Below are 17109 nucleotides of genomic sequence, written 5' to 3'. Positions count from 1 at the left end.
AATGTTGGTTTGCTACAAAGAAGCCTGGAGCAGGCTGGGCACAGTGGCTCACGCCTATGATCCCAGCACTTTGGGAGGCCAAGGCAGAAGGATCCCTTGAGCCCTGGAGTTCGAGACCAGCCTGGGCAACATGGTGAAACCCAGTCTCTACAAAAATTAGCTAGATGTGGTGGCATGTGCCTATAGGTCTAGCTACTCAGGAGGCTGAAGTGGAAGGATTCCTTGAACCCAGGAGGTCAAGGCTGCTGTGAGCTGTGATCACACCACTGCACTCCAGCCTGGGCAGCACAGTGAGATCCTGTCTCAGAAAAAAGAAACCTCAAGCATTTTCCTGGTCAGGGTGCCTGGAATGTCTTGGGAGCCAGTCTGACTGCATGAGTGAATCATCCACAGATATCACAGGTATCAGGTAGAATCTTCTGAAAGTAGTTCTGAGCAGAAGCCTGAGAAGGAAACACACAAGCACATACACAGCAGAAGCCAGGGCTGACTCCCCAGCTGGCCAGGAAGAGTTGCCGAATATTTGATGTTTATAACATTAACTCTCTTTCATTAGTGACCTTTCATTGAGTTGAATCATTTCCTTTGGAAATAAAAGAAAATGCCTCAATTGTTTTTGACAAGTTCTCTTCATCTTTGAAAATATTTTGCAAAATGACTTCTTGAATTTAAAACCTCAGACTTCCTCTAGATTTTGTCTCTATTGACCCGAGCAGACAATTACTAATGTTGTTGGGCAAACTCTTAATCTAGTAGGGAAAATTTTCACATTGGAGTTGAGGGATCTCTTAGACTTCACCGTCTGCAACCCCCTCTGCCATTTTATAGCTTGGGAGCTGAGACCTAAACGCCTTGGTTGGGGTTAGCCAGAACATGAATAGCTGAGCTGGGAATGGGACCAACTGCTTGCCACCTCCCTTAGCATGATTTTTGCCAGATCACACGGTGTGGGCCATAAGTCTTTCATTGCAACTTTCTCTAGTGCCACCAGATTGCTGCCTGGTTCAGCAGTAAAGTGCATGGCCTCTTAGTGTCAACATGCCCGGGTTCAAATCCTGGTTCAACTAGGTATTAGCTGTGACAATTTTGTCAAGCTACTTAACCTTTCTGTGTCTCAGTTTTTTTCATCTATAAACTGGGGATTAACAGGATTCTTATAAGGCCTAAATGGGTTAATTCATGAAAGGAACTTAGAACAGGTGGCCATAGTAACAGCCATTTTTAACTCCATGAGGCACTTTATCCTGTTGTCAGGCACCAACCTCACTCTTGCTTCACTTTGGCCTTATATGCCCCTCATGGTGTTCATTTCCCATGCTGAGCCCTGAAAGTCTGTGTCCTGTACCAGATAGGAGGGGGCCCTCACAAGCAAACAGCGTGAAAGGCTGCTCAGCTTGTGGTGAAGTGGGAGGAAGGAAGGCTTGGGACCTGGGAACAGACAAAGGGCTCTCAGGATCAGAGGTTTCGGAGCACTTTTGTTCAAAGCACTTTTGTTCAAAGCATTGTTCATTCAGCCCTTCATCAACACCTCCTGACTAAGCCACTTGGTATAATTACCCTGCTGCAATTAGAATCATTAGCATTTTCACAGCTAAAAATGCTAAGAAATTTCATATATATCATCAGCCACTTGCACTGAAGGGTGGAGACTGTGTTGAAGCCCCGCTCGGCCTTTGAGGTCTGGCATAGACTTGGGCTAGAGCTCTCCCTTCCCTGTCCCTGCCTCCACCTTCACCCAGTGGACACAAGATGGCTTCCGCCAGTCATCAAATGCTATGGCCTTTTCTTACTAGGTCCTCATAATGCCTGGTAGTGAGAGCAGGTGTTTTGCCCCGTTTTATGAATGAGGAAGCCGAGTCTCAGAAAGACTTGGCAAGGCTATGGGTAAATGCATGGAAGAGGTCCTTGGATCCCCAACTTCTGTTTGCTACATTCATCTGGACTCCACCCACGTTCTTGCACCTGCCACCATGGCCTGCCTCTCACTACCCTCATCCTTTTCTTCAACCGTCTATGTCCATTCACTCTGGGCTTCTCTCCCCAGCCACTCATATTCCATCAAAATCTATCTCCTTTCCTTCTCCACCTCTTCCAGGGCCTGGTTTGAGGCTAGATCCTTAGTCAAAGTGATTCTGCCTGAGACAATGATGGTCCAAAATGGGTTCATGAGTTATTACTTTCAGGAAACCAAACTCACATTTAGCATGCCTTCCTCAAGTCAAAATGCCACCCCCAAAGGCAATGACTCATGGATGATTGAAATTTCCAGTACCTTGGCAGGCCAGAGGGACAGTTGCTGCCGTTGGTGAAGCTAGCCTGTGGAGAAGCAGACGGAGACCTGAGTAAGCCCAGTGGCTGAGTCACCTGGGGCACATCAGTCTCCTCACTGACCTCAGTTCCTCTGACCCTGCAGTGAAGGGGTGAACCAGATGCTGGCTGACATAAACTCCAACCCATGTTCCATCTTCTCGAAAGCCCCAGCATACACAGTTGTGGGTCTGTGGATCTTCCTCAAAGTATACTGGTATTTTGCCTTCATCTCTCCTACCTTCCTTATGAGGAGTTTCAAATTACCTAGAAAAGTCCTACTTGATCTTCTCCCTTCCAATAGCTTGAATATCAGGTTGGTTTTTTTTAACTTTACCTTGGCTTCCATTTTCCTGTTTGCTTCTTGCAGACAGAGAAGCCAGAAAGAGGGAATCAAGAAAGTGTTGAATTCAACGAATACTTCTTTAGTAACAATTATCTGTCTGGTACATGGAGCAAATAAGAAGGATCACGGGTCATGATTTTTGCCCTCAGGGCCCCAAACTGTAGTCCAATCAGAGGTGGGGCCAGATGAGGACCATAGGAGAGGGATGAAGCCAGAGCTGAGGCGGGTTGGGAGATTTGCTGAGCTTGGAGTTGCCCAGCAAGGTAAGAGGAACAACCCCACTAAAGACAGAAAAGTGAGTCAGTGTAGGGTGTTGTCTTTCTTTTGCATTTATTACACAAACAAACAGCAGCAACAATGGAAAGCATGGGGAAAGAAATCATCACCATCTTCCCTGCTAACACATCAGATGTTTTTATTTTTCCAAGTGCTTTTCCAGGCCCTGGTGACGTTTATGCAAAAATGTTATGTTGTGGTAAACACAGCACGGGCCTAGTTCCACATCCAGCTGTTCTCACTTAGCTGAGCATGTCTCTGTGTTGCTACACAAACTTCATCGGTTTAACAGCTGCACAATATTTCACTGGGTGCTTCCACTGATACCACCAACAATGAATGGATGTACTGGCTTCCTGAAACGTGTATACTGATTAGTGCTGCTATTGTTATTTATTTTAAATGTTTATTCATTTGTTAAACATAGAATTGTTATATTTTCTATATTTCCTTGATAAGTAGAAGGGTTGAACATGTATCAATTGTTTTGTTTGCTAATTATAGCTCCTCTTGTTGGAATGATCTGTTTGGGTTCTTTAGTTTCCCTGGACCTGCTATGGTGTACATAGGGTGAGCAGCATCCCTGGTTTGCTCAGGACTGAGGTGGGTTCTCTGGGCATAGGGCTTTCGGGAATCCCTCCTGAAAACCCAGGATAAGTTGGTCACCCTATTTTTATATAATAGGCACAGCAATTGTGCAGTTAGTTCTTGGTGAATTCCATTCCATGCTCCCAAATAAGTCTTCCTTTCTTTCTCATCTGTAATAGTCATAACAGAGTCATTATAAGAAATGAATGAAATAACATAGTTCAGGCACTTAGAACAGTGCTTGGAACACAGTACTTAGTAAATTTAGGGGAAGACGGTATAGCATATTGATTAAGACTTTGTCATGTAGAATCACACTGTCTACATTCAGATCCTGCCTGCTTGGTTTTCTCCTCTGCAAAACTGAGATAATAATTACCTGTGTCATACTTGTTATGAAGATTAAATGAGCTAATCTGAGCAAAATACGTGGAATAGGGTCAGGCAAATTGTAAGCCCCCAGATGTTAGCTTCTCTTTATGGTAGTAGAAATGGCAGTCATATGTACCAATAACTGCCATTATTGATCATCTACTACATTAGGCACTGCTGGGGTGACCAGCTATCCCAGTTTGTCTGGATTTGTATGGGTTTAGCACTGATGGCCTCGTGTCCCAGAAATATTTCCATTCCAGGCAAATTGGGATAGATGGGCATCCAGGTACTGTGAGAATTTTATTTTATTTTATTTTATTAATTTTTATTTTTTGAGATGGAGTTTCACTCTTGTTGCCTAGCTGGACTGCAATGGCACGATCTGGGCTCACTGCAACCTCTGTCTCCTGGGTTCAAGTAATTCTCCTGCCTCAGCCTCCCAAGTAGCTGGGACTACAGGCATGTGCCACCATGGTTGGCTAATTTTTGTATTTTTAGTCGTGATGGGGTTTCACCATGTTGGCCAGGCTGGTCTTGAACCTCTGGCCTCAGGTGATCTGCCCGCCTCAGTCTCCCAAACTGCTGGAATTCCCGGGCATAAGCCACCATGCATGGCCAGGTACTGTAAGAATTTTAAATGATCTCATCTTGTCGCCCAACATCCCTTCGCTTTTACACATACAGAAACAGGGACTCCAAGTGGTTAAGAAGTTTGCCCGGATGACACAGGTGGTGAGGACCAGAGCCAGCTGGCCCCAGAAGCAGAAGTTGCCTCACTTCATGAGCAGCATCTTCACTGGGAAGGGGCTGGATACTGCCTGGAGGCTGTCTCATGGTCACCTGAGATCATCTTTTTCTTTTTCATTGTGATAAAATACACATAACGTTAAATTGACCACTTTATTTTTAAGTGTCTATTTCAGTGCCATGAAGTACATTCACAATGTTGTGCAACCATCACCACTATTTCCTGACAATATCTTTTTAAAATTTTTTACTTTGGTCATGTGCTGACTCTTTCGACATTTATACCACCCTCACTGTGTGCACAGGAAACAGAGGGTTTTCCCTCCTAGGAAGGCTCTGTGAGCCACCAGTTACGCTGATGTAACTGAACATCATCTGCTTGCAGTTACACAAGTGCCAGTAATATTGAGTCTGTGGCTATGGCCACATACGTCTCACCTCTCCCATCTCCTCTTCCTCCTCTCAGTGTGTCCACTGAGGCACCACAAAGGACTCAGCAAGCTGAGATCAGGAATGAAGGGATCAGCATTGTTTCATGGAAAGTATTTGAAAGAGAGAAGAGTCTGCACTGCATCTGGGCAGATGCTTTTGTTCAGGGAGGTGATGCCTCTGGCCTCTCTGTCCAGGAGACCGTAAGACCCAGCACTGAGAAATCCTCCATCACACTGTGACTAAAGCCAAACCTGAAACATGTGAGTTTGGCCCAGTTCAGATGCTCCTGAGAACACGGCCCATCAGTCCCTGCATATTAAGGCTGCTCAGGGACTGGCAGGCAGCCTCCGGCTTCCCATGAGGGTGCAAGGCTCCAAGAGAGCTGCACCAGCAGTGGAATTGGGCCAGGAGTGAGGGCTGTCTTCCTTCCCCCGAGTTTCTACCACCCACCCTTTCTTTGACCTCTCTTCAGATCTTTATCCCATTCATCTTTTGCCTTCTATAGACCATGGACTCCTAGAGGGCAGGGACACCATCTCATTGCTGCCTGTGCTTGAGCATGCAGGTGCTCAATCCCCTGCACTGCCTCAGAGAAGAGCAGGTGTCTTAGGGGTTTGGTCCTGTGCTAACTATGGCAAAGGACTAATATGAAAATAATAATACTAAGCACTTTCTCTCTTTTCTTTTCTTTTCTTTTCTATTTATTTTTTAAGACAGGGTCTCATAAAAGACAGGTCTTTGGGCTGGAGTGCAGTAACACAATCACGGCTCACTGCAGGCTTCAAGTCCTGGGCTCAAGCAATCCTCCCACCTCAGCCTCCCAAGTGTGTCACCAAGCCTGGCTAATTTTTTATTTTTTTATAGAGAGGGTGGTCTCGCTACGTTGCCAAGACTGGTCTTGAACTCCTGAGTACAAGCGATCCTTCTGCCTCAGCCTCCCAAAGTGCTGGGATTACAAGCGTGAGCAACCACTCCCTGCCTAAATACTTTCTGTGTGCCAAACTCTGTTCCAATGCTTTCCATCAGCTGTCCTCACCACGACCCTATGAGGAGGTTCATTCCCTTTTTTAACCATAGAAAAACTGGAGTGAGTTCAGAGGAGTGTGACAAGGGATGTGAGTGGCCTTTGGGCTGAGCTTACTGGGTGATAAGAGAGGCCTCCCGAGGGCAGGATGCCCACCCAGGCAGGCTCTGAAAGGGAGAAGTTGCAAGAACTGCAGGGGCCTGCGGAGGAGAGTGTGCAATAAACAGAGGCCTAAAGAAAATAATTATTCTTGCAAGGGCTGTGGGGGAGGAGGGGCAGAACTCAAGGTGCTCAAATTCGATTCAGAACAGAGGCTGGGAGGCCAGGCACGGTAGCTCGTGCCTATAATCCCAGCACTTTGACAGGCCAAGGTGGGTGGTTCATTTGAGGCCAGGAGTTTGAGACCAGCCTGACCAACATGATGAAACCCCGTCTCTATGAAAAATACTAAAATTAGCTGGGCCTGGTGGCACATGCCTGTAATCCCAGCTACTCAGGAGGCTGAGGCAGGAGAATCACTTGAACCTGGGAGGCGGAGGTTGCAGTGAGCCGAGATTGCACCACTGCCCTCTAGCCTGGGCGACAGAGTGGAAAAAAAAAACCCCAAAAGAACACATGCTGGCAAGGTGGCAGCCTCTGGGGGACGGCATTGGTTGGGAGGTGAGCTGCACCCCGAAGATGTTGTTCTGCTCTAGAATTCTGGGCTGGGCTGAGGATGTGGTCAGAAAGCTCCTTTACCCAGAGGGAGCTCAGAGGATGAGCAAAGAAAGAGCAGCTTCCTGAAGAATATTTCCTTTGTTTACTCACTATAGCTTAAGCAGAAGGTGTCTGGTATGGTGACTTTGCCTGGAATAATTTGTAATTGACACAGTTTTCACGACCTTCTCCTGGTTTCCCCTCATTTTTTTTTTTTCGGTTAACAGAATAGTGATGAGTAATTTTATCTGACTTCACTGTGACATCAACTGGCACATCTCCTAAAGTAACCTTTTGTCTACTGACTGCCCTTCAGGGGGATATATTTATATTTATGTCTCATTTATTCTCCTCCTCTGTGGATTGTGGTTTTCCGGGAGAGAAGTAAACTCCACTTTAGCAGAACATGGAAAATCCAATTGTTTAATAGGCAATAAATTGCATTTCCTCTCTCTTTTTTCAAAAGATGAGCTGTTAAGAATCACATATTAGGAATGGTTGTCATGCTGGAAATACATGGCTCCCAGGGTTTACACCTTGTGAGTTTCTGGGGTATGTTTGGCTGCCATTTTTACCCGTTTCTTATTTTATTTCTGTTAATACTCTGTGCCATTTGGTCCACTACACCTGAACATGTATTTATGTCCATCTGCATTCATTGATCACTCAGCTCTTTACAAACAGGCCCCTGTTCATGCAGTCACTTTCCATTCTCAGGCATTCTGCTTCAGAGGTACTGGATCACTTACCACTTACCACTATCCAGGTACTCTGGGCTTTCTCCCCTACTATGTCTTTGCCATGCCATAACCATTGCAAAAAAGAAGAAGAAGAAGAAAGCCTTCCTACTTATTATTTGCCTTGATCATGCCTATAAATCTATTTGGCACCAGTTTAGCCCTGCCCCTTTCTCCTGGAGACCTTCACAAGCCTCTCATAGCACCCTCCATTTCCCTCAGTCACATGCTATCATGATCGTGCTTGTGTGGGATCTCCTTGAAGGCAAAGACCTGACTTTGTGTCTTACTCATTCTTATATCCCAGGACCATTGCATTGCATAGTACGTGGCATGACATAATTGCTCAATAAATCCATATTAAGTAAAAACAAAACAAATATCTCTATAGAGAAGAATTCAATTCACTATGCCACCTTCTCCATGAAGACTTCTTTGATCCTTTCAACCTGGAAGACATTTCTACCTGTTGGCTTCTGTTCACTCCACCTGTGCCTCCCTTTGAACCTGATACCCTTCTGATTTTTCATTCTACCAGCAAACTGCCTGGCACTCAGAAAGCGCTAAGTGGTCACCAAATGAAAGTTAGTTGAAAACGGAGCTGAATTTGTTCACAGTCATACCAAAATAATCATTCTGGAATATACTTGCATCCAGGCAGCTTTTCCCTCACATTGTGAAAATAAGATTCCTAGGAATCCAGAGAAAAACTTCAATCCTGAAACAGAATATTCTGTGTGGGTAGTATCTCCATCTTTCCCTGATTGTAGAGGTACATGGAATTTATTGTTGTCATTGTTGTCTTGAGGTTCTCAGAATTTTAAAGGCCCACGGTTGGGCTTTAAGGAACTTGAAAAGTCACCTAGCCCTTTAAAGCCACTTTATCTTAAGGGTTTAGAAATCATTGTCTAGAAAGACAGATCATTCATCAAGGTAAGTCAATGGCCAATAGAGTGGGTCCCATCTATACTAACTCTCTCTGTATAGACTTAGTGAGGGCTGATCAAGCTATGATACAGAGTAGGGCTTGATTGCTGAACCTGATATGCAGGGAACAAGTAACTTAATAAACACTCCTGGCTGAGTCTAGAAGGCGAGCACTATTCTCCCTCTTATTGATGAGCTGCAAAGCTCACAACCCTTAGAGAGTCTAAACCAGCCCAGGATACTGGGTCAGTGCTCTGAAGAGAGGAACTAGAAGCCCTGAAAAATGCTTGGCCTGACTGTGGCGTTGGTCTCTTCCTGATATTCTCCTTCATCATGTCTAGGTCTGACTTAGGGAAGAATCCTCAAGTGCTGAGGGGATAGTGAGTATTTAGGAAGGACCATTCAGAACATATGTACTGAGTTCAGCAAGTCACTATCATAGTCACCAGGTCAGGGGTGCATGAGAGTAGTGAACTGGTACTACTTGCCCACAGTACAAGGCCTGGCACCTGGCAAAGACTTCCCAATCCAAATTTGTTGGGTTGATATTGAGTCAAGTATGCACACTTCACCAATGTGCTTGTCAAAACTGGAGTGATGCAGAGAAGATGGTAAGGTCCCTGTGCTAGGATGACATGCAAATCCATAAAGGTATACAAACATACACAGGAATGCCGGGCACAGTGGCTCACGCCTGTAATCCCAGCACTTTGGGAAGCCAAGGCAGGCAGATCATTTGAGGTCAGGAGTTCAGGACCAGCCTGGCCAACATGGTGAAACCCCCCCATCTCTACTAAAAATACGAAAATTAGCTGGGCATGTTTGTGCACACCTGTAATTCCAGCTACTCAGAAGGCTGAGGCAGGAGAATCACTGGAACCCAGGAGGCGGAGGTGGCAGTGAACCGAGATAATGCCACTGCACTCCAGCCTAGGCAACAGAATGAGACTCTAACTCAAAAACAAACAAACAAACAACAACAACAACAAAAATACGCAGGAAAATAGTATCAAAACCCCAAAAGGAAGAATGTTCATCAATCTCAGAGGAGTGATTGCCACAGGGACCAGCACTGAGTGGGGATCAAAGGAAACTTGATGTGTGTCTATTATGTACTGTGTTTTATTTCTTCTCTTTCCTATCTTTTTTTTTTTTTTTTTTTTTGACACAGGGTATCACTCTCTCACCCAGGCTGGAGGGCAGTGGGGCCATCATGGCTCACTGCAGCCTTGACTTCCTGAGCTCAAGCAATTCACCCACCTCAGCCTCCTGTGTAGCTGCTGGGATTACTAGCATGCGCAACCACTCCCCACTAATTTTTTAAATTTTTTTGTAGAGTTGAGGTCTCATTATGTTGCCTAGGCTGGTCTCAAACTCCTAGGCTCAAGTGATCCTCCCACCTCTGCCTCCCAATGTTTTATTTCTTTTTTTCTTTTTTTTTTTTTTTTAGACGGAATCTCGCTCTGTCACCCCGGCTTGGGTGCCGTGGCCGGGTCTCAGCTCCCTGCCAGCCCCGCCTCCCGGGTTTACGCCATTCTCCGGCCTCAGCCTCCCGAGTAGCTGGGACTACAGGCGCCCGCCACCTCGCCCGGCTAGTTTTTTTGTATTTCTTAATAGAGACGGGGTTTCACCGTGTTAGCCAGGATGGTCTCGATCTCCTGACCTCGTGATCCGCCCGTCTCGGCCTCCCAAAGTGCTGGGATTACAGGCTTGAGCCACCGCGCCCGGCCCCAATGTTTTATTTCTTAACCAAAAAAAGAAAATAACGGAGGAACTGAAACAAATATGATAAAAAGTATTTATTAATTGTAGGCAATGGATACGTTGGTATTATATTAACCTCTGTAATTCTCTGAAGATTTGAGGTTTTTAAAAATAATATTGCAGCAGTGTGCTACAAAAGTCATTATTTTTGTTTCCGTTTTGGCTCCAGCATGGAGGATTCCCAAGACTACTCTCAAGTTTAATGATTTGGTAGAAACTCGTAGAACTCAGAAAAGTTGTGATACTTACAGACTCAGTTTATTAGAGTGAAAAAATACAGATGAAAATGGCAAAGGAAGCCAGGCTTGGTGGCTCACGCCTGTAATGCCAGCACTTTGGGAGGCCGAGGTGGCAGAGCATGAGGTCAGGAGTTCAAGACCAGCCTGGCCAACATGGTGAAACCCCATCTCTACTAAAAGACAAAAAAATTAGCCAGGCGTGGTGGCGGGCACCTGTGATCCCAGCTACTCAGGAGGCTGAGGCAGGAGAATCGCTTGAAAACCCAAGAGGCAGAGGTTGTAGTGAGCTGAGATCATGCCTTTGCACTCTAGCCTGGGCGACAGGGTGAGACTCTGTCAGAAAGAAAGAAAGAAAGAAAGGAAGGAAGGAAGGAAGGAAGGGAGGAAGGGAGGAAGGGAGGAAGGGAGGAAGGGAGGGAGGGAGGGAGGAAGGGAGGCAAAGGAAAACGGTGCCTTAGGCAGAGTCCAGGACAGCCCAGGTATGAGCTTCGCACTATCCTCTCCTAGAGGAGTTGTACAGAGAGTACTTAATTCTCCCAGGAACAACGTGTGGTGGTACACACAAAGTACGGCCAACCACAGAAGCTCATCAGAGAGTTTTCGTGTCCAGGGTTTTGTTATTCAGTCTCTGGCCTCCCCCAAGTTCAAACACAGTGCGGCCTAAGGCCTGCATCATAAATCACATTACTAACATTAAGTCATCTGACGTCGTCCAAGACTTCAGGTATACAAAGGCCGACCCTTTCTTTGGAATGTGCAGGGGTTAAACACCATAAGCCTGTGAGTTAATCCTTTATTACACAGTCCCCAGACAAGCCAAAGTGAGATGCAAGACCTCTGCCTGGATTTGCAAAAGATTTTGTGACCCTCAGCCAACTACCTACCTCAAGCCTGTGGAACATTTGGAGAGATGGCGGTGGTTGGAGAGCCTTCAGTTTTCTTAAGCTCCTCACTTCAAGCTTAAGAAAATGGGCTCCAGTCAGACCACTAGAAATCACAATATGTGTCTCCTGAACTTTCAGAAACCAACAGACTGGTGACTGATTTGCACCTGAGATAGCTAGTTTAGGAAAGACTGGCTTGTGGGAACTTGGCTCTGGGAACAGGCTTTGGGATTTGACTGCCCTCCCAGATTTTGATGAGACAAAGAATAGGTGCATATTTCTAGTGGAGAGAGGAAGAGCAAACCAGTTCAGGACCTTCTTGGAAGCTGTGGGACTGGACCACAGCATTCTTAGGGGCTAAGGAAGGCGCTGTAAGCAGCCAGCCAGAGGAAAAGGTATCGGCTCAAAAACAGGAAGTGGAGGGGTTTTTGAAGAAACTTTTAAAGTCCCATGGAAGAGAAAGAGTTAACTTTGAACTCTGCCAAGTCCGGGGAAGACATAAGCCAACTCACTATAGTAGTCAACTTTAAAAGTTCCTGGCCTCATACAGTGGTGCACACCTGTAGTCCCAGCTACTTGGGAGGCTGAAGAGGGAGGATGTCTTGACGTAAGGAGACTGAGACTGTAGTGAGCTACAATCGTACCACTGCACTCCAGCCTGGGCACAGAGCAAGAAGGTGCCTAAAAAAGAAAGAAAGAAATTTCTGTCCATTTTCTCCTCTACATTCTGCCCTGATCTAACTTCAGAGAGTCAGAAACTGGTTAGTAGGGTGCAAGAGAAGAACTAGGTGAAGAAAGAGAATTTTCTTTTGACTACAGGCCTATATAGATCAAAGCTGAGGAAGTAAAAACATTCAACTTTGAATGAAGTGCAAAATTCTAATTATTAATGAGACTGGAGATTTTAATTAATAACCTGGTACTATTTGGGAAACAGAGTGACAAGAGAAACTTTTTCACTATTTTCCCTCCTCTGTGCTTCCGTTCTAGTAATTTCCTTGACTTGTCTCCAAGTATACTAATCTTATTTCCTGCTATGTGCAGTCTACTGATAAGTTATTCTAATAAATTTCTAATTTCAGATATTGTTTTCTATTTCTAAAGTGTCTACCTGGTTTATTAAGAATATAGTTTAGTTTTCTATTGAAATGTTTATTCTTTTACCCATTTCATACTTTTTTCCTCTGTTTTCTAAAAAATATTAATCAAAAGAAGTTATTGTGTGCTAACTCCAATACCAGGGTCATCTCTGAGTCTGCTTCTATTGACTGTTTCATTTCTTAGTAATTGGTCTCTTTTTTCCTGCCTCTTTGTGTGTCTGATAATTTTATTGTATGCCAAATGTTGTAGATGGTACATTGCAGAGGCTCTGGATTATGTAATATTCCTTAAGAGACTGTTAAATTTTGTTCTTGCACAAAGTGAAATCACCAAATGATCACTCTGATCATGTTGAGACTTGAGGATTGGTTTTAGGCTTAGTTAGGGCAAGTCTTTTATAATTTTGCCCTAGTTTCTAAAGTGTACCCCTTACCTCTAAAAAATGGTTCTTATTCCTATGGTATGATCTTTCTAGAGTCTCAACTGAGAGCTCACATGTTAACAAAGTACATCTACTCTGGGTACTCCCGAACTTCAAAATCTTCCCAGCACTGTCCTGTACTGAGATCTTTACTCTCTAGCCTTCTGGTCACTTGGAATCTCAGCCTACCCATGCATCTTTTATGATTCAGTCAAACATATGATGGAATTTGTGTGTGTGTGCAGGTTTTATTCACTCCTTTTCTGAGACTTTCTTCTTACAAATACACTGACCCCAGCAGCCTACACAGTCGTGAACTCTAATCTCTATTTCTTTCACCCAGCAGGATTCCTGCTCTTTGCTTGGGTTCTGTTTCCCTGCACCATGGCTTGGAGATAATTTCAAGAGTTTCAGTCCAATCATCAAATGTTCCCTCTGTCTAACTCCATATAAAGGCTGCAGAAAGGACAGAAATTGGGGAGGGGAATTGCATAGTTATCCCAGAAAGGCAGTAACCCAGATAGAAAGAGGAGGAGCACTGGGAATTAAATATAATGAGAGCAGTTTTCATGTGTTATGGTATATCCAGATACCAAAAGATTTTGGCTCTAGTGTAGAGAACATAATACCAAGGTAAGAAAAGAACAAAGAAAAACCTGGAAAGATATTCCAGTTATATTTGTGTTAGACTTCTCAAATTGACTTAGGAATTGTGCATTTGAATGTAGTTTCAGGTTTAAATCTGAAAGGGTAAAGTTTCTAGCAACCAATAAGGACAGAGAAGGTATAAGTATCCACCTAACTCCTCCATCCTCTGAAACAGAAGATAACAAAGAGTTTGAAAAGATAGGAAGACATTTTGGCTTAGTCCAAGATTTGGCAACCAGCTCAGGAATGTAAGGACCAAAATTACCAAAAAATCAAGTCATGGGAAACAGCTGAAAGAAGAGACTGCAGTTGTTTATTAAAGCCATTACAGTAATTTTTGATGTTTAAGATTATGCAAATGAATTTTGATCTTTTCCAATAGGAAGATGAACAGAAGGAATAAACAAGATATTTAATTTTAAAAAATACAAATGGCAAAAATCATAAGAAGAAAAGTTTAAATAAAAGCGGAATAAAACAACTAGTTGCCATTTTTTAAACCTATAAGCATAGCATAGAAATTAAGTATGGAATAATTTAAATAACGAGCAATTCAAACAAGACAAATGTCCCCAAATCGGTAGATTGCTTAAATAAGTTATGATGAATTAAAGAGCTGCATGGATATGATCTTATCTTGGCAGAAATAGAATTATTTGAACATATATGCATATATGTATACATGTGTGATCTAAATAATGTATGTTAATGTGTTAGTGACAGTTAACATTACAGAGTGGGATTATGAGTTTTCTTTTTGTTCTTTTGCTTGTCTGTATTTACATATTACAATGAATATATAATGTTTTTGTAACAAGAATTCCTCTCCCATCAACACCAAAAAATCTGGTATTTTTTATGCATGAAAAGTTTTTTCTTACTTAAAATTATCAATTTATTTTACACTAATTATACCTGCTTTGCTTGTTTGGCTTTGTTTCCACTTTGTGGACAGGGGTAAAGAAATGTCACTGTTTTAACATCTGTAAGATGGGGATAATACATATCTCAGCGGGTTACTGCCTGTGTCTAGCAATAAACTCTTTGCTGTTTAAATCAAACTCCACTGTTGAATTTAGATTGTTTTGGCTGATGAAGGCCAGGAGAGGAGATCAAGATACCTTCTTTGACCCCATTGTCCCCTCCAAGCCACTCCACTTTTCTCTCCTCCTTCCTTCACAACACCCAGCTCCTTCCAACTCATTCCTTCCAACTGTCTGACCTGGCACCTACTCCCTGCAGTCACCAGCTGATTTCCTGGTCACTCCTGTATTTATAAAGGAATTGAACTGGCCTCCTGGCTTACTGTCTTCCTCTCTAACCTCAGGTGGGCTTTAATTCTTGGTGATTTCAGTCTTAACTCTTCATTCCCTTAGCCCTTCAATTCCTTAACCTCCTTCCCTCACCCCAGCACAACCCCTTCTTCCCATTGCCATACTTTAGACCAAGTACTCCTGGTAAATTCACCTTTTCTGAAACTTTCCTTTCAAACATCTTTCTCTCTTCCAAGCTTACTTTCTCTAATACCCCACTTCAACAATTATTTGACTAAATCCATTGATTTCCCCTCCTTCTTTTCCACATTAAATTTTCAGTATCCCATTACCTCCCTCAAGTCTTCATTTCTCATGATTACAATCAGTTCCTTAAAATGCCTTCATCTCCTCTGTGCCTTTTGCCCTTTATCATATTTACCTGGCAGAACTCCAACCCTGGGTGAATGCAACTCTTAGATTTCTTTGTACTAGTATCCAATTATCTGTCACCAGAGAAAAGGCGCAGAACCTGGGTGACCAGTTCAGCTTAGACTTCATAACCACAAACAAAACAGGTAACCAACACCACGTGGCAAGCTCATTCCATTTCCTTAGTATATTTTCTTTTTTTTCCCTTTATATCACGTTGATGACCAGGTGCACCTTCAGAAGTTCTGTCCACTGAGAGGCTATCTGTTCCCTTAAGGCTGTTTTCAGGGCCACTCTTGAGTGGGACAATAGTGGCAGCAGTCCATCTTTGGCTTGAACCAACATACTGAGCTGACTGATTCATGATCCAGGTTTGGATTTTTCCCTCCTCTATCAGTGGTTGTGGAGAACCTTCCCCAGGAGGTCATGGTGCGAGCAATTGCCTTGGTACAACAGAAGTAAATAACTAGTTAAAGCCATTATAGTAATTTTTTATTTTTAAGATTATGCAAATGAATTTTGATCATTTCCAATAGAAATATGAACAGAAGGAATAAACAGGATATTTAACTTAAAAATACAAATGGCCAAAATCATAAGAAAAAAGTTTAAATAAAGGCAGAATAAAACAACTAGTTACCATTTTTTAAACCTATAAGCATAGAATAGAAATTAAGCATGGAATAATTTAAATAAGCAGCAACTGAAACAAGACAAATGTCCCCAAATGGGTAGATTGCTGAAATAAATTATGATGAATTAAAGAGCTGTATGGATATATATACACACACACACATATATATACAGGTTCACACACATATAGACACACATATATACAGAGGTGTGTGTGTATATATGTATGTATGGAGATATATATACACACACACACACACACACACACACACACACACACACCCCTATATACAGGTTCTCGCTCTGTCACTCAGGCTGGAGTACAGTGGCATGATCACAGCTCACTGCAGCTTTGAACTCCTGGGCTCAAGTGATCCTTTCACCTCACTTTCCCAAGTAGCTGGGACTACAGGTGCACACCACCACACCAGGCTAATTTTTTTATTTTTATTTTTTGGAGAGATGGAATCTCACTATGTTGCCCAGGCTGGTTGTGAACTCCCGGCCTCAAGCAATCCTCCTGCCTCAGCCTCCTAAAGTGCTAGGATTACAAGTGTGAACCACCATGCTTGGCCTAGTAGATGTTCTATTTGTAGAACTTACTTGTGCACTGCAGACCTGTCCAGGCCTGATCTCAAATGTACTATTTTCATTGCGCACTGCTGTTGCGCCCAACCTACCTAATGACTTGTTGTGTGTGCCAGCGTCCAAAACCTGATGCATGGTCTCAAATGGGACCCTGTAACACACAGGATCCGCTTCTCAAATGGTGACAAATTCTCTGCTGCAAATGGCATGGCCTTGCTCCAGAACCCTGGGGTGCTGTGCTGGACCTCCCTACCTCACACAATGTCCTTACCTACTATGAAATCCTTTGGTGCCATGGATTAATTACAGCAGTGACATGGTTTGGCTGTGTCCCCACCCAAATCTCATCTTGAATTGCAGCTCCCACAATTCCCATGTGTTGCAGGAGGAACCCAGTGGAAGATCATTGAATCATGGAGGCAGTTTCCCTCATACTGCTCTCATGGTAGTGAATAAGTCTCATGAGATCTGATGGTTTTATATAGGGAAACCCCTTTCACTTGGCTCTCATCCTCTTTTCTTGTCTGCCACCATGTGAGATGTGCCTTTCACCTTCCACCATGATTGTGAGGCCTCCCCAGCCATGCGGAACTGTGAGTCCATTAAACTTCTTTTGTAAAATTGCCCCAGTCTTGGGTGTGTCTTTATCAGCAACATGAAAATGCACTAATACAAGCAGTCACATGCTGCA

At 43.6% G+C, this 17109-nt stretch overlaps 1 non-coding gene across 1 annotated transcript; it reads left to right on the top strand.

The window, feature by feature from the left end:
- The first annotated feature begins 9016 nt into the window (after window positions 1–9016).
- LOC116276050 lies at window positions 9017–9120 on the top strand. The gene has a single exon (XR_004185499.1). It is a non-coding gene; the product is annotated as a U6 spliceosomal RNA (small nuclear RNA).
- The last annotated feature ends 7989 nt before the right edge of the window (window positions 9121–17109 follow it).

This window comes from Papio anubis, chromosome 7, assembly GCF_008728515.1.
Source record: "Papio anubis isolate 15944 chromosome 7, Panubis1.0, whole genome shotgun sequence".
NCBI lineage: Eukaryota > Metazoa > Chordata > Mammalia > Primates > Cercopithecidae > Papio > Papio anubis.
Note: the sequence above shows the minus strand (reverse complement) of the source record. Positions and strands in the feature narration are given on the sequence as shown.